Source organism: Pinus tabuliformis, chromosome 1_1, assembly GCF_031772625.1.
Source record: "Pinus tabuliformis cultivar Carrire ecotype Pingquan chromosome 1_1, CPIR1, whole genome shotgun sequence".
Classification (NCBI taxonomy): Eukaryota; Viridiplantae; Streptophyta; class Pinopsida; order Pinales; family Pinaceae; genus Pinus; species Pinus tabuliformis.
In genome coordinates, this window is record NC_142297.1 from 863,708,872 (window position 1) to 863,729,010 (window position 20,139).

Below are 20,139 nucleotides of genomic sequence, written 5' to 3' on the forward strand. Positions count from 1 at the left end.
CACACCGTCAGATACCACTTCAAATGGCATGGGCTTTAATGATACACAAGTCACAAGGAATGACATTAGACAAAGCAACAGTGGACATCGGCACCAGAGAATGCCAAGGGCTAACATTCACTGCAATTTCAAGAGTGCGGTCACTAGTAGACATACACATCAATCCAGCATTCGCATTCTCCCGCATTGCACAAATGCACAAGAATCCATATCTTAAGCATAGACAGCAAGAGGAATCATTCCTTGCATCAAAATCTATTCAGGATAATACACTTTAGCCAATTGTACAACCTGTCTTCTAGAATTACCCACATGGTAAACACCACTCACTACATAACGAAGTTTCACATAGATTTGCTTGCTATTACATTTAGTTTCATATGATTTTATACTCATTTGGAATCGTTTAATTTATTTTAAATACTCAAACAAAATCGTCAAACATATTCATTGTCACTTACAATGTTTCCTTTTTGGATGGCAACATGTATGAATACATGCTACCTACGAAGGTTGTATGAGTGTTGCGAAGAAATTCAGCAACAAGAACTTACGTTACAAGATATGCAGACAAGGAGTCTGCCACAACAATCAATGCCACTTTACCGTTTGCGCCCAGCCATTAAGTTGTTAAAGAAAATAAGGAAAATACTTAAGATAACAATTCACATCCATGAAAGGGATGCACACAGGCAAATGCGCCATCAATTGCAGGAACAGCTCGCACAATATGGTACCACAATAAACACTAACTAGTGTTGCCGATTCCATGGCCCATCATGCATATATGATTAGCTTCTCATTCTCAATTACATCTCTACATAATAGAATGCTTTTATTGTACATATGTTTAGAGGCCAACGAATACTTTCATTGTATATATGTTTAGTTATATCTGGCATGTTTAGTTATATCTTAATAGAACTGTTCTCTATTGTATGAATAGAAAGTATTCAAGTACGTGGTCCACTGCTCTTTGTTTTGGGTTTTATGAATCAACCAACAACTTTTTTTATATAGAAAAACGTTTCTCACTTTAGATAGGTCGATGTTTACAACAACCTATTGAAAAAGTAGTAAGGGCATTTATCCAAATGCAGTAAGAATGAATGGAATATAAATTCATTCATTACAGCCACCATAATAAAGAAATAATCTAAACCTTGGTGTCCAAAATCACAATCCTAAAACAATCTGATAGCCAGCACAACCATACTTCATAACATAGTATGGCCAAGGTCTACTAAATTTAAGGCATCCACAACACAGTGCATTTTCTGTTCTCTGAATGGTTAAGTAGGTAGTTGAGATGAGTTGTTTTTCCATTAAATGCATTATACCCCAGAACAGGGGTTCGCGTACTTGATAGAACAGTTCTCTGTGGTATGAACAAAAAAAAATCGAGTACATGGTCCACTGCTCTGTGTTTTTCGTTGGTTAAATGCAGGTTGGGCTCTAGAGCCCAAATGGCAAGATTCCTTCTACATTAAACAACAAAAACATGTCAGCATTTTAGCCTTTCGTCACATTCACATACTTGAGTTTTATATCATTTGGATGTTCAGCTTTGGAAGATGCTCTAGACACCCACAATGGGTTGCACACTGCTATTAATCTGTATTCTAAAACTCTCAATTGCTTAGAAATTTGCAGATATGGACAAAAATCCAATTCCAATATCAATTTACCATGTCCAATAATGTCAAGATTACAAATGATAAGAAGCCATATTTTGGTTTTTTTATCCAAGTTGAAAGATATTGTATGAAATCATGACACACATGGTTCTTTTTGTCTTCGGCTCGTCCACATAGTTAACCAGGTATCCCATGGAGTTGCAAATTTGTATTTTCCAGATTCATTTGTCCTTTGCAAATTTCTCTTATCCATCGCTATTTACAATTTTCTAAAAAAACCTCTTGGGAGTTGAAAGTAAGGGCTTCTGTATTTCCAAATATTGATGTTTTCAATTTCAAATTGTTAATGGTTTCCTTCTATATAAAATTATAATGATAGTGATCTCTGAAAGTCATGTTAAGGTTACCTTTATGATATTTATTAAGTTCAGTTTGATAGATCCTTGTAATGTGTTCGGAACTCTATCCTTGGGAATGGAACATGAACTCTGTAAGGGCCATTTCAACATTAGTGGGTTACTCTCAAATTACGGTATCTTATTTGCTCTTCAACTAAAAATATGATTCCAATATATGAAGTTGAAGCTCCTGGATTTAAATTTTCAAAATATGTTTCCAACTTCCAAGAAATGAAATTGAAGCTCCTAAATCCATCTCTATCTCTATTTGGATGGGTATGTACTATGAATTATGACTACCGCATAGCATTGAAATCTCTATCAATAATGTTACATATAGCAATGTGTCTTGTCCGTTGAAAGGAATGAACAAATGTGTGATTGTACTGTGTACATAATACATATTAATACCATAGAGTGTTGTTATTTGTTTTTACCAAAATTGTGAAATAAGAATTTCTTATCTATTTATTGGTCTTGGGTTTTCATAGAAAATGAGTCAGCAGTGAATCGATCTGGAAATGAGTATTGTTGAGACGGCCTGCATGGAAATTGCAGTTTATTAGGACTAGGCACGTGGGTACCTTTGTGGTTGTAGTTAGTATTTGTGGTTTAAAAAAAAAATGTTTTTATTTTTTTTAAGTTGTGGTATGTTTTTAAAAGTGGGAAAACCTATCATAATTTAGTTTTCAAACTAGTAGCAGTGAGAACCGCTATCAGAACCAGCAAGTAAAGGGCAAGGGATTGAGGTGGGCTGATGTAGACGACAATGGATTGGATAAGGCGCAAAAAAGGCTCATAGAAGCTCTACCTCCAAAGTTGTCTGGAAGGAGCAAGGCCTTGATGAAACATATAATTTGTTTATCAGAAGAGGATGATCCATCTGAATTAATCATGAAGTGGCTGAGAATAATGAAGCCCAAAAGAGTAGATTGGCTTGCAGTCCTCAAACAGATGGAGGAACAGAACCTCAACCATCCCCTCTTCTTCAAGGTCAGTGGCTTTTCAATTATTATAGATGTGCTTCTTAAATATAGATGGACTGAGTAAATTATTAACCAAGTTGATCTGTATGACATCTTCTTTTCAACCCACTAATGCCTTTACTGCTCTGCAATTTATGCCATACGAAGCTTCTTGGCAATGTTATCAGACTCTTCGCAGTCCAAGTGGAGTCAGGAGTTTGACTATGTTTTAAGAGGAAACAGAGTCTAATCAGCTGAATCTGAATCAATCCCAATACTCCACCAACTATCCATTACTAAGACCCTACATCCACAAGAAAAACATCAACTCAAGAAGATGAACAAACTTCCCTGCAACCTATCACTGATCTTCTTGACATTGAAATACATGTCAACATGTAACCTTCCCATATCTCCTCTAAATGCCTCGGCCTTCTCCTTTCCATACTCAAACCTTAAAGCATAGATAAGAAGACATAACCACTACTTTTTTTGTTTCTGAAGTCCATTAGGTGTTCCCACGTTCAGTGTTACTAAGCAAATAGACTCTAGATTCACTAAAGAGTTTAGGTACAACAAGTGAGGTGACGAGATGGGATTTGTACTCAGTTCAAATCTAATTTCATTAAATAATTTAGGGATTGTAAATAGGGTGATGGGACTTATATTAATTTACAAATTGAGGTTTTTCAATGGCCATGCTCTAGAGTAAACTTGTAACCCATGTATGGAATCTAGACAGTGGATTGAATGCAGTGAACATAAACAAATAACCTGGTTCTGGACAGTCTAATCTGGTTCTATACAGTGTATTGAATGCATTGAACACAAACAAATAACCTGAAAGTACCTCATTCCAGAGTATGATCTGGTTCTAGACAATGTATAGAATGCATTGAACATAAACTATTAACCTGAAATAACCTGCTTTAATGTCTATGCTCATCATGATAGTGCAAGGATGCATAGATGCATATATTTAAATAGTTAGTTTGATATATATGTTAAACATCGTAATGCAAGGATGCACATATTCAATTAGTTGGTTGAACCGTGCTTTAACTGTAAACCTAGATGAATCTATTTCGGTATGAACTAAATCCATATTGAATTGACTCTCAAACTAATTCTGTATAAACTTTACTTGAGCTAAATAGGTTTCATGTTTATGTAATTATCTTCCCTTATCATTCATCAACATCATGTCACCTCACTGTTTGCCATACGACATTCATATGAATAGTAAACCACACCAGTGAGTGGCATGAGGATTAAGTACATTAAATAGAACTGGATAACAAGGTTTGATATTTTTTCAAGGATTTATACTCATTGCAGACTACTTTTATTTACATATCATTGAATGATTGCCCATAAGGATTTGTCTATTAAACTGAGAGTCCTTGATCCGTTAGGAATCCTGCAAGCGTATATACATAGAAGTGGGTGTCTTCATTTTTTTTTTGGTTATGGATGTTGGAATTGTGGTTTTTCCGTTGCATGTAAGGGATGTATTTTAATCACAGAAGCATGATAATGCAAGGATCCATATTTTAAGAGGTTTAAATACATTGAATATTAGTTTGATATATATGTTAAACATGGTAATGCAAGGATGCACATCTTCAATTAGTTGGTTGAACTGTGCTTTAACTTTAAACCTAGATGAATCTATTTCGGTATGAACTAAATCCATATTCAATCGACTCTCAAACTAATTTTGTATAAAATTTACTTGAGATTGTTGAACCTACCATATGACATTCATGTGCATAGTAAACCATCAAAGGACACACCAGCGGGTAGGACAAGAGGATTAAGTACAATGAATGGAAATGGATAACTAGGTTTCATATTTATGTAATTGTCTGCCCTTATCATTCACCAGCATCATGTCACCTCACTGTTTTCCATATGACATTCATATGAATAGTAAACCACACCAGTGAGTGGCATGAGGATTAAGTACATTAAATAGAACTGGATAACAAGGTTTGATATTTTTTCAAGGATTTATATTCACTACAGACTACTTTTATTTACATATCATTGAATGACTTCCCATAAGGATTTGTCTATTAAACTGAGAGACCTTGATCCGTTAGGAATCCTGCAAGCGTATATACATAGAAGTGGGTGTCTTCAATTTTTTTTTGGTTATGGATGTTGGAATTGTGGTTTTTCCGTTGCATGTAAGGGATGTATTTTAATCACAGAAGCATGATAATGCCAGGATGCATATTTTAAGAGGTTTAAATACATTAAATATACATATAAGAATACAATAAGTATTGGTTTAAGAATATTATAATTTGACTTTCTAATCGCACTATCAATTACAGGGCCTACCTTATTTCCATCTTGTTATGGTTACCGAGATACACGCAATGGTAAATGTTGACATAAACCAAGTAAGCAATATTACAGGGCCTACCTTATCTCCATCTGGTTATAGTTACCGAGATGCACACAATGGTAAATGTTGACATAATCCAAGAAAATAATGTTGATATTGTGGAATGGTTAATGTTTATATAATCTATTTAAATACTGCTTTTTCAACACTCATGGTTTAAGTAAATAATGTTGATCTGACCTTCACTTGAGGGGTTATCATCATTAATTAAGGTGGTTTTATATATGATATAAGTGGACAGCAATTTTATACATAAATAATGAGTTTAAAAGTTGAAGATAGAAAAGCATATTAAATTACAATGTGGAAAAGCATCTTACAATTAGTTAATGTTTTAGTGGTAATGTCAACCAGCAATGTAAGTGGTTTGTTTTAATATTTGCAAATCACAAATTTCTCCGCTTTTCATTTACCATGTAAAACGGTGTAATTTATTTTTTATTTAAAAAAATAAAGTGTGTTGCCAATAACCTATTGAGTTTTAAGTATGAACGTGTTTTAAAATTAATATATTGATATGAATGGTTTGGTTTTGGTTTTGTTGTTTTAGTTTCAAATGTGCTGGTACAGGATGGTCATCGTGGTTATTGCCTTGGTCACTAGCGAGCTTTGTACATTACAAATACAACTGTTCAATAGATAACATATCTCAGTAGAAAAAACCAATTGTAGAGGGATATTGTTTCCACCCAGATGTAGAAATCCCAAAGACTCACCCCAAGTTCAAGGCGAAGATGTGATAAGGGAAAACTCTCCCCAAAAAAACAACAATGTGAAAACCAATTATCTCTGTAGTCATGCACACATGTAATAATAGGTCACATTTTTGGAGTTGATTGGGTTTATCTTTTATGTTTTTGGTTATGTTTTTTTGTTGGGATTTTGGAATCAACTGAGTGGGCTTTTTGTCCCTTATTTCGCTCTCTTTTAATAGAATTCTATGGACCCTTTGTGAGGCTACATGCACAAGTCCTAGAGGTCATATTTACCCTACTTCCTTGCAAGGGTTTGGACTTCAAAGAATACAATCTAAGGTCCGAATTCATCCTTCTACACAAAGATATCCATTTGCACAAGACTATTTTTTGGTTCATCTATAGACGAGGCAAAGTTTCCTTGCAAATTGTTGAGGTTGATATGAGGCTATCATGGGTTTATATAAGGCTAAATGAGTAATAAATATATTAATTTTAAAATCAATTACTTATTAAAAAAAATATCTTATATACAAGTTGGTTATACTAGCAATTGCATTCCTTATTTTAAGAAGATTTCCCAAAATACTTTGAAAAATAAACTACATGAATTTAAAATGAGTTTCAAAATTTTAATAATATTAATTTCCATAATTAATTAAATAATTTTTATTAAATGAATTTTATTAAAAATAATAATACTAATGTTTACGAAAAGCATCTTACAATTAGTTAATGTTTTAGTTGTAGTGTCAACCAGCAATGTAAGTGATTTGTTTTAATATTTGCAAATCACAAAATCTCTGCTTTTCATTTACCATGTACAACACTGTAATTTACTTTTTATTTAAAAAAAAAACGTGTTGCCAATAATCTATTGAGCTTTAAGTATGAACGCGTTCTAGACTTAATATATTGATATGAATGGTTTGGTTTTGGTTTTGTTCTTTTAATATCAAATGTGCTGGTACGGGATGGTCATCGTGGTTATTGCCTTCGTCACTAGTGAGCTTTATATATGCTTGACTATCTATAGAAGTTTCTTCCTTTTAATAATCCTATCGGCCTCTCTTTATACTTTTGGGACAATTGCTAATAATTAATATTTTTTAAATTTAATGAAATCATTGAATTTAAGAATATGAAATTGGACGAAAACAAGATATTTTGTACCCAAGTCATAGTTTTTTATAATGGAATAGTTCAAAATACTTCAATGAACATACCGTAGAAAAAGCTCATCATGATTGACGATAAATGTGAATATGAATCCAATACATTTAACGTTCTTGATGATAAATATGAATATCAATTCAATGCACTACATGTTAATAAATAGTTTTACGAGGTTTCCGTGCATTTATTGAATTTACATGAACCGAAATATATATAAATTATTCTTCTAGTAGATAATATTTTGTATATCTAAAATATAAATTTAATAATTTTGGCTATAAAGCTTATAAGAGATTATAATTTTAGGGAAACGTATTTTGAGGTAGCAGACTATATTTTTTTTGGATATTATATTTAATATAGGTGTTGATAGTTACACCTTTTAAATTAGAAGATGATTTTTTTTGGTATTATATGTGATATAAATGTTTTAGAAAATGATAGTTATATCTTTCAAATTAGTAGATGATTTCTAATGTATTTTAGATAATGTGTATTTATCAAAATCACATTTCAATCCAATAGGAATCTATATCACTTGGTCTTAAAAATTTGTTTTATTAACAAATTATATTTTTTTAATTATGAATAAATAAAATATGATAAAGGGATAATATTTTCATAATAATTTATAAAATAGAAAAGGTAATATATAATATGATTGAAAAATATGATTACTATATAATTTTTCATTATTTAATATTTAATATAAATGTAGAAATTTCAATTATTTTTATAAAGCTTTTTAAAATCTATTACCATGAATTTATTACTTTAGGAATAGAATAAAAGATAAAACAAATTTAGCTTCTTAACCACCCTAATCCATTAGGAGATTCATAAGAAAATATTGCAAACATATGACTTTGCTTCTACCCTCACATGTAATTGAGGTTGAATCTCCTTATGACAACAATAATTATAAGGGAAAATTCTACAATATTTTTTTCAATATCTATGTTAACACCTTAAAGTTTTCATGAACAAGCCAAATAAGAAAGATATATACATGATGAAAATTATAATTCCATGAAGATAATTAAAGCTAAAAATCAATTCTTCAATAAAATAGTTTTTGTAGCTGAATTCTTGAAAATCTCATCTTGGAAACCATGCAAAATCCTATCTCCACTAAACCTATTCCAACAAGCTAGAGACATAGTAGCAAGTCATTAACCTCATGAATTATTTCTCCTCTTCTCTTCCTCCTCAAGGAGCATAACTTAGGGGTTTATCTATAAACCCTACGTCCAACATCTCCTCATCAATGTAACATTCATACTAAACATGAATCATGCTCATGAAAGACTAGAACATAAGGATACAATATTTAAAGTATAGATATTAAAGGATAAAAGAGATAAATTATATCAATCCTCCTCTTATCTCTATACCTTTGATATCTAAGATGTAACTCTCCAAGCATTAAAGATGATAATTGTTAGAAACCAAGATAATACTGAGAGGAGGGTTAATCAATATTATCTGAATTTTAACAATATTTAAGATTATTTACAATATCATAAATTATTTATACCATAACACGATAAATCAAACAACATGAATATATGAGACAAAAATATTTATGTGGAACCCCATAAATAGAAAGAAACACAAAACCCATGTTTGAATATTGTCGTAGGTCGAAACCTACTATTACATCAACCTTTCTAGAACCAACTAGAAGGAGACACCCATCCCCTAAATTTACAAGCACTCACTTGAAGGAAGCACCAACTCTCCTATCTTTACAGACAACAACTTCAAGGAAACAACCACTCCCTAATATTCCAGATGGAACCCTCTTTGCCTAGAAAATCCTTATTTCATTCATTTTCAAACATAGATCCACAGGCTCTAATCCATTTCATATTTCAAATTATTTGTTCTGCTCTCACTACTGAAACTCTCAGTGAGATAGATATTCTACTACAATACATATATGCTTAGACCAACAATCATTATTTGTTCTCTTTTATGCAATTTTTCTTTTCCTTCACTGCTACTGATGTAATTATTTTCCCATATGCGCAACTCCACTTTACTACACTAGCATAGCTCACACAACAACTTCATATTTTCTATTCAACTACCTCACAACTCCATTTTTTACATCACTAACACTCTTCCTTTCACAACCTATATTTCTCATTATCACATCCAACAATCTTATGTTATTCTCATTTTCTTCTATATGTTTTTCCACTTCAATTACCGTAGGCATACGTCCATGGAAATCATATTCGACTATGTCAATAAACAAAGTCGTTTAAATATATTATAACAGTGAGAATTCAAACATTTCATATTCTTTCATCATATAATTCTTAATCAATACTGTGGGTCATTTCCTCAGTCAACAACATAGTTATATTATTTCCTTCTCTTAACTCTCCATAAGAATCATAACTCTAACATTGCACATACCCTGTGAATGAACCTCTAATTTCATAACACAAATTTCTTTACAACGATATTGCAGCATGATGCCCTGATGGCTGATAGGCTTTATGTGCAATTACTCCTTATCCCAAAATAATAAGATTCATGACTAAGAGTTCTTCTTCCTTCAACCCACCACTTCACCACTCGTCGGTCTTTGTTTACCCATTAGGCTATAATGTCCTAAGAGATAGAGGGTCACATCACTTGCAACCTATCATCCATGTAAAAAAATCATTGATTATTATGTGGCACTTATGCCATCTCATCACTGCATCATCACACCTACCATATCACACCCAATGTCAAATTCTAATTTTTACAAAATTATTGCACTTTTAGTGCTCAAAACGTAGGTATCTCAATATGGGACCCCCCATGTCCACATCACTTGCCATTGTTCTTGCCACTTGTCCTTCAACTGATGTATTGTATCTAATCACAATGCGACATTTATCTTTTAGCCCCACGTCCTACTAGGTCACATGCCACATGTCACCCACCAAACGTTCACTTGACAGGTCAAAAGTGTCATTTCTACATGCCATGTCACCATTTGAGCCAAATCATACTCCCTCTACCACGTCTTACTAATTTCATTTTATCATCATAATAATGACATCACGGCAAGTGGCATCCTCATTGGGTGCCACATGTCACCTGAAACTGGCTTACTTGGGAACTCAAAAACACCAAATACAACAAATTCCCCCCTTCCATACAACCATGTTTCCATTTAAATCTCATCTTTCTTAGTCACTTTCCATGTAAACACTGAATACAATACCACCTATCATGCCACCTGGAACCTCAAAAATTATGCCCAGGAATGCCACCTACCACTTGCCACTTGTTTCTATTATTTTACTCTAAATGGACTGGACAGTCCAATTAGCACCTGAGCACTTTGTCCATCCCTTTCTGAATAAAAGTTATGATCAAGGACTTTTCACACCACCTCCATCGCTCCACATTAACTTGTATTAGGCTTCCAAAGGTATGCCTCCTGATTCAAAAGAGATTGACAGCCTAAACTCATCCATGGTCCCTTTGATCTATCTAATAGTTAACAAAGGGAGGGGGTATGGGATTTGTTTCATATGTCACTTAACACACCCTTACCTTTATTGAGTGTGCCACATGAATCAAGCTGGATTATCAGATCAAACAACATTGATTATACTTTTCCACCCTCCCTTAATTTTCTAAATACTAACTAGGGGGTGTTTGATGTTTTTTGTATGCATGCATCCTAGAACCATGATTTGTTGGAACCTTTCTTTAACTTTCAAACCTTAAATTTAGATTTATCTTCATTCCTTGGGTGTTATGTCAAGTGCCATATACTAAGGGAGATGTCTCTCAAAGGAATATCCAACTGATCACTTATTTTCCTCAATGGAGCTAAGGAAATGAAGAACAAATGTCTTCAAATATATCACCTTCATCCATGACGTCAAGCTAGGAAGTAACACACACTAACACAAAAATGATAACACACTTAGCAATCTCTCCTTGATCTTGACGCAAACAACGCTTTGACATTAATGACATCGAATTGACATCAATGGCAATTTTTTTTCAACAATATCCCCTTTGGCATTGATGGAAACATCAACAAACATTAGGGGTCATTGATGAAAACACCACCACTCGATAACACCCCCCTGTCAGGTTAATGAATTTATTTCTTTTTTCTCACTCTCCCCAATTTTTTTATGATTTATGACTCTCCATCTACAATATATCCAATGTTTTCACTATATGGAAAATGCTTAAGTTACTCCACCTCTAATCATTCTCCCCTTGCACTAATATAACAGTGTGTTAATTATTTATTTTCCAATCATATATTTTTGTAGACCCACCTGATGGGCCATAATATATCATGCTGATTTTTCACCATTGTATCTAAGTTCCCCTTTTCAATTCTATTACCGATATTTTTTACATTCATCATCACTATGTTTATTTCTCTACTTTGAAAATTCCTTCCAGTAAACTTGCACTTATCTTAGTAATATGAAAAATCCCCTTGATTCAAGTCTCTTTTGTTGTATAAATTGTTTACAACCATCTTGGTACATATTTAACAATTGACTTATTTTCTTCTAAGAAAACCATTAAAGAAAAGAGTGTGACATCACTTTGAACTTCTACCTTAAATACTCAATATGTTCTCAAGAAGGAGGCTTCATAAGGATATTAATAGCTTTCTCTTTTGTTGAGATATATCCCAGCTTCATAATCTAATCATCTACCTACTCTCTACGAAAGTGGCACTTAATGGGGAGATTCTTTGTCTTTAAATAAAGAAGATGATTCTTAGATATAGTGATAGTTCTAGTATTATAAAAAATAATTGGAATAAATTTATCATACGCTACCTTCATGTCCAATAATATTTCTTTCATCCACGAAATTTGAATGCAACTTGATGTAGTTGCTATGTACTCAACGTTAACAATATAAAGAGAAATATATGCTTAGTTTTTTGCTAAACCAGGCCACTAAAAAATTTCCAAGAACCAAAGCACCACCACTTTCCCCTTTCCTATCATCTACACTTCCATCCCAATGAACATCTATGTATGTATTTGATAGCTATTTTTGGCCCTTTCGAGACCTTAGGTCATAGTGCATTTTGGCTCTTAAATATCTCAAAATCCTCTTGGATGCTAAGAGATGACTTTGTCTGGGGGCTTATTGATACGTTGTAACTACACCAACAACTTGCATAATATCTAGTCATGAGGCTATGAGATACAAAAGGCTACCAATTATTGATCTATACATTGGTTGATTTACCTCTAGTGTCTCATCATTTTTGTTGAGCTTACATCCAATGAGCATAGGAGTATTGACAAGATAACACTCTTCATTCCATTTTTTTTTCAAAATTTCTTTTAGTTACTTGCTTTGGGAGGTGAATATATCTTTTCTAAATTGAGTAATCTATAGTCCATGAAAAAATTAGAGTTACTCAAGCATGGAAATATCAAATTTAGCTTGCATATCTATGGATTGTTTTTTACTTAGTGACTCTATACATTACCAACAATGATGTCATCAACATAAAGAATAATAATTAAAATATTGTCATTTTCAAATTTGATATGAAAGTTATTGCTAGATGTTCCCGTTTTGAATCCTTACTACTGAATGTATTTTTTTAATCTATAATACCATTCGTTGGGTGTTGTTTAAGGTCATACAAAGATTTTCTCAGTCTACATGATTCCCTAATATTTTAAGACACCTGAAAACCTTCAACTTATTCTATGTAAATGTAATGATGTCTCCTCTCAAATCTACCCACTTTCATCATCTTACTCGGGCTAAACATGAGATGAGGGCCTACTATGATATGAATCAACCTCCTAGATGACCTTGAGGAAATGGAATCAACACAACTAGATCCTACTAACTTCCCTCAGGTACCACAGGACCCCCAGGAGTAACCCAATCCCTCCAGGTGTCCAATGCCTGAGACAACTCACCTTTTCCCTGACCTAGAGCCCCATTCACTCCCTTTCCAAGTATTTCCTAAGACTATGGGTTCCCATTCACTCCCATAGGCCTGCATCAATGCGACTATGGTCTTTTTCTGCTAGTGTTGTGCCATTGATTGCAAGAATTAAGGATATTTTCCAAGGTTGGGGCTTAGCCTTTGCCTAAAAATTTATGAAACTTAGAGAACTCATAAAATAAATGAAGACAATTCTTGAAAACCTAAAACTGGAACCAGGACTTGATCTGACCATCCCCAACTAGGACTGACATTTTGTCAAATACTTGGTAGATATGCAACCTATAGGTCATGAATGCAAGTCTGAACATGAGGGACTAGAAACTTATCTGAGATTTAACAATAAGGGTCTCTACCTTCTCACATTAGCTATCATAACATCAATTAGGTCTTGCATCCATTATTCATTCCGTTACAAGTAAAAACATGAATAGAATTGTGAATATGGTCTATCATATAACCATGCTTATAACCAGCATATAAATAGATAAATAATAATGAGACAACATCCATTAAATCCACATAATAACAAGTAAATGTACTCATCACAACAAGATTAAGTTATATTTTATTAAACATAGGCAAAATCCAACCGGGTTCGAGACTTCCACGAACCACTCGACAATAGATTGGTTGAACCAGGTCTTTCTTTCAGCCAATCACCCTCATGCCATATTCCAAGCATAAATGTGGGATCTAATGGGATAAACCAATCCATAAACAACCAAGGGAATCCAGAGGTTAAACCACCTCCACCCTCACCATACTGTGATCTCACCTAAACTGATGTCGAGATCACAAAACCGAATAGAGCTTCGATGCCTCAGAATTTCTTCACCATCCTCAAGGAATTTTCATGTCTCAACCCTCAGGCTTTACTGTGTATCCCGTGATTACTAGTTAAGGGATTCATAGGCCTTTGGGTCTTCCTAAGACCACCTCACCTTGGATTCTGAAGCCATCCAGAAACCCAAAACTCAAACCAATAACAATCCCGTCACACCATGGATATCCAGAAATGGCAAGTGCAGGCTAAAATCCACTGTCAAATCCTAGTAAAATCCACGCCAATGACAACAAAGGAATGACATACCAACATGAACATAACATGCATGTCAAAACCAACTATAAAATCACACATCCAATATGATACCTGCAAGTTGCTTGATGCTTGCCTTCCTTTTCTTTCCTTGTCCTTCTTTGTTTTTTCCTTTCGTTTCCTTTCATTGATTTCTTACTTTCTTACTCCTCCTGGTGCTTTCTCCTCTTTGAGACAAATTATAACACTAAACTAACAAAATTATACCAACTAATGCTTTCAGTCTTTTTATTAATGAGGCCTGCAATTTCTTCAATTTTCCATTATTTTCCTTCTCACATGAAACTTGTGACCTTTCACCTTCCTTTTCTCCTAATTTCCATTATTTTCATAAATAATGTGCCAAAGATACCTTTTTTCCTTTCCAAAGCCTTAACCATTAAATTTTCCAATTTACCCTTAGCCGTAAAACACAACAAGTGATTCCCACCAAGATATTTTTCCCGATATTCAACTTCGAATAAGTGTCCCTTTGCTCGTGGTCCTATTTTACCTTTATTAACTTTTATTACATGAAATTTTAACCCAGGTCTATTACAGACCCCTCCACCTTAGGGTAACACTCTCCTCATTATTAAAACATGCCTAGACCTAACAAAATTACTGAAGAGAAAAAACATACTGCCTATGGAGCTTTATAACCCAGCCCGTTGCAGTATTTACAATAACATCATGCTCAAAAGGAAAACCATCATGTAAAATATGACAACAACACAACCACACTCCTTATTGGAGCTTTATAACTTAGATCATTATGGTATTTATAATAGAAACCATTTATAAATATGTACAAATACCAAGACTCATTTTCCTTCACCGACAAACAATGAAGGATACATATGCCGCATCTGCTCAACCATCTCCCATATAACTTCATCAGTCCCAAAGTGCTTCCACTGCACTTTAGCCAACATGAGTGCTCTATTATGGAGGATGAGATGTGTCCGTTGTAATATGCATTGGGGTTTTGGCTAGAATTCTCCTTCTTTCTCCACCTGCAATACAGACCAATCAATAAAAATATCAACATGCTTTACATATATTTTAAACAATGAAACATGAAAAACATCATGGACTTTCACTGTCAGAGGCAGTGCAAGTATGTAGGCCACTGGTCCAATCCTCTCAAGGATCTCAAAAGGAAAACGAACTGATCCTCAAGGAGATATTCTTGGGCTTGATGCACAAATACACATCCTCCCCGACTTGAAACTCCTTAAATGCCTTGTGTTGGTCTCCATAAATTTTTTGTTTGTCTCGTGCTGCCTTTAGATTATTCTTTATAACTTGCATTTCTTGTTCCATGTCTGCCAACATGTCCATTCCAATAATTATTTTGTTCATTGGATCACTCCAGTTGATGGGAGTGTTACAACTCTGCCCATGTAGTGCTTCAAACAGACTCATCCTCAATGACTCTTGATAACCATGGTTGTATGAAAACTCTACAAATGGAAGTTACCCCTCTCATATATTATGTTAATGCACAACATACATCCTCAACATGTCGTCCAATATCCTATTGACCCTCTTTGTATTTCCATCTGTTTGTGGATGATAAGTTGTGCTGAAGGAAAACTCTATCCCCAGTCATGTAAATAACTCCTTCTAAAACTTAGAGGTGAACTTGGCATCCATGTTTGGAACAATATTCTTCAAAACACCATGTGATCCCATGATTTCCCTAATGAAGACATGTGCTACCTCACTAGATTAATCAGTAGTATTCACTAGAATGATGTGAGATATCTTGCTTAACCTATCGACCAAAACCATGATAGAATAATGCTGCCTCGATGTCCTTAGAAGGCATGTAACGAAATCCATGGAAATTACCTCCCAGTTCCATCCTGGAATCAAAATAAGTTGAAGCAACCCACCTATATTCTTACGCTGTGCTTTGACATGCTGATAGTCCAAACATATCACTGCAAATTTTGCCACTTCTTTGTTCATATTTGCCCAATAGTAGAACTTCTTTACTGTTGTCAATGTCTTCTAATATATTGGGTGACCTGAATATGGTTTTACAAGAAACTCCCTCAAGTTAATCTTCTCGAGTTAATAATCATCCAACACACAGATCATGTGCCTAATCTTACCAAGCCATATGTTGTAAGATGATAATCCACATCCTAATCATCTGTACCCTGTTATAACCTTAGCATAAGCTCCATGTACCTATCATCCCATTGTCATGCCTGTAAGATCTGATCTTGTAAATCTGTCCCATATGAGCTCACTTCTCCAACATGGTTCAACTACACTTTCCTGTTGAGAGAATCTGCAACCATGTTTTCCTTTCCCTTAATGTACCTGATCTCAAATTAAAAATCGCTAAGGGTAGCCAACCATCTAGATTTCCTCGCATTCAGATTCGGTTGGTCAAACAGATATCTTAGTACAGTGTGGACACTCATCAAAACAAACCTCCGACCAAGAAGATAATGTATCCACATCTTCAAGGAATGAACAATAATTGCCAACTCAAGATCATGGGTGACATAGTTATTCTCGTGTTCATTCAGTTTCCTGGAATCATAGTATATGACATATCCCTCCTGCATATGGAATCCACCAAGCCCTCTCTTGCAAGAATATGTACATACTACAAACTCTTTATCCGGATCTACAATCTTTGACACCACAGTATTTGTCAACAACTGCTTTAACTACTCAAAACTGGCTACACACTTGTTTGTCCATTCAAACTTCTTACCTTTCCTCTGAAATGATTTAATAGGATATGAAATGCATGAGAATTTCCTAATGAACCTCATGTAGTAACCTGCTAAGCCCATGAATTATCTAACTTGCTCCAAATTTATAGCACCTACCCACTCCATGACAACCTTTATCTTCTCCAGGTGTAATGCTATGCCATTCTTGGAAACAACATACCCCGAGTAGTGTATTTATGTATGAAATAAACTTCACTTTATAAGCTTAACATACAACTGATGCTCTCTTATAAATCTCAAGACTTTTTCTAACTGATGGGCATGCTCTTCCTCATTCTTAGAATATATCAATATTTCATCAATGAATACAATAAAAAACTTATCCAGATAAGTACGCAACACACTATTCATCAAACACATAAAATTTTCTAGAGAATTGGTCAAACTGTATGGAACTACAAAAAACTCATAATCCCCATATCTCATCCTCAAGGAAGTCTGATATATTTCCTCTTCTTTGACGCATACCTGATGGTAACCTAATTGGAGACTTATATTTGAGAACACTATTGATCCCTTCAACTTGTCAAACACATCATAAATTATCAACAACGGGTACCGATTTTTGGTCGTCACCTTATTCAGGTGCCTGTAAACAATGCACAATATAAGAGTACCATTCTTCTTCTTCACGAAAAATACTAGTGCACCCCAAGGCAATACACTTCGTATAATGTATTCATTATCAAGAATTCCCTTTTGTTGCAACTTTAACTCTACTAATTGTGGACTTATCATCCTATAAGGTTCATTTTATGTTGATGTTGCACTTGGTACCAACTCAATAGATAAGTATATTTCCCTATGCAGAGGCAACTCTAGAATCTCTACTGGAATCACATCCTGAAACTGCTGCAATACAAGGTACCTCTTAAATATTTTTGCATCCTCAACATCCTTACCCTTGTCACTGGAAATATGAACTACAAACATCACACACCCTTTTTTGCAACTACGATTAGCCTGCTAAGTTGTGACAATCCTCACTGATGTAGGCTTCTTCTTCCCCTGCAATATTCTCTTCTCTCCATTATCATCCAAGAACTCAATAGCTTTGTCATAGAAATGTACCTTGTTCTTATGAAGATACAACCAATCCATACCCAAAATCATACTATATGATCCCAATGGTAGTACATTCAAATGTGTTGTTGTAGGGATACCATTCAACTCAAATGCACAAGTTCTTACCTAGTGATGAACTCTCTTCTTTACACCTATAGCCAAATGCACCAACCAACACTCTTCATGCACTTATTTTCTCAGGGCACACTTATCCACCAAGTCAGATTAACATAGCTATAATTAGATGCAATATCAATCAAAATAGTAATAACTTAATCACAAAGCTTACCATCCATCTCAATGATAGATGCCTAGTGATTCAACTACATGTTGTCGAAAACTGCATAAATCTGAGGAATACTATGACCAACCTCCCCAATTGTTTGTGCCTCATGAGCACCATAGATATGAGGCCTACCTCCCTGGTGCAATGGAAAATCCTTCTTGTGATGATCTTTGCCACATATCCAACACTGCAACGGTGCTCTACTATCACCTCTAGTCTTCTACTCTCTAGGATACGACACATGTCCTTTCTCAACAACATTGAACTTCTTGTAAGGAGAAATGTGTTATTTATCACCTCCATCTTGAAGTCTTCCTCGCTTCAGTGGCCATTTTCCTTTTTCTTTCTCATTTCTTTTCAAGTAATGCTTAGGCTCAACTTTTCTCCTTGATTTCTCATAACAATGCTTCAATTTCTAGATGGCTTCCTCTAGTGATCTAGGTTCATCAAACTCAATCTGGTCTCTATATACTATTGTAAATCTATTGATGAATCTCTGGATCTTAGCCTTCTCCTCCTTGAGATAATGCACATAGCTCAACAACTCTAAGAATCTGCTAGTATACTCATCATCTATCACAAAATGCATTTGCAACTCATCAAACTCCTTAGATCTACATCATAATACCTCTCTGATAGTACTGATTATGGAGGATCCTCTCTAAATCATCCAAAATCAAGTCTTCTTCCCAAATTCCCTTGAAATTATCCACATCTTCCCACCAAATATTTTCCTTCCCTTTAAGACTGAAGGTGACTATATTAGCTTCCATGTTCTCTAAGTAGCTATGCAATCTGAAGATTTCTTCATTCCAAGCAACTGTGCCTCTACATTTTTTGTCTTCTTCATATCTCTATCAAATGTAGGAGGCTTCACCTTCTTGAACTCCTTTGGTAAATACACCCTCCTCCTATAACGATGATGATGGTGATGATTGTGATGATGTCTCCTAGATGAGGATATAGAATGATGCCCATGCATACCAGTCCTCATGTCCGGTGTATCGAATGATCTACCACCTCTAACTGTATCCCCTCCATCCCATATGTTCGAGAATGAGATATGCCACCATAGGCTCCACTAGTTTTCTCTTCCTTCTCTTGACTCATTTTCATCTATCCTTATTTCTGAAACTATCACAAGCTTTGAAGGATTGCTACATTAACCTCTACCTGCTTCTCCTGAGCCATTGCAAGTATTTCCTGAGCCTCAACCAACTTATCATTGTCTTATTTGCAACTTCTGATATCTGCCCTGAAGCTCCTTAATGTATCTTCTATACCAGGAGAATACTCTTCTCCTTGCTACCCAATTGATCTGTAGGAAGTGTCACAGGCACTATAGTCTACCATTTTTCTTTTCATCTTGAATTCTCTTCTTCCTACAATTATACCATATCATATAAACCAAATACATACCTTAGTGATGTTCACGGGAGGCTAATCTCATCTGCAGTATCTATCCACATTAGCATGTACATGTATAGTCATAGCCATATCCATTTAATGACGCAAAATCACAACAAAAACATGCATGATCATACCAAATACCTTCATCCCATGCATGGAAACCATAACCTTAACAACATCAGACTTACCCAAAGAGAGTGAAACCATTCCTTGATAACACCTTGTGGTATTAGATATGACCCAAAGAGAGTGCAACCTACTATGATACCACCCTGTAATG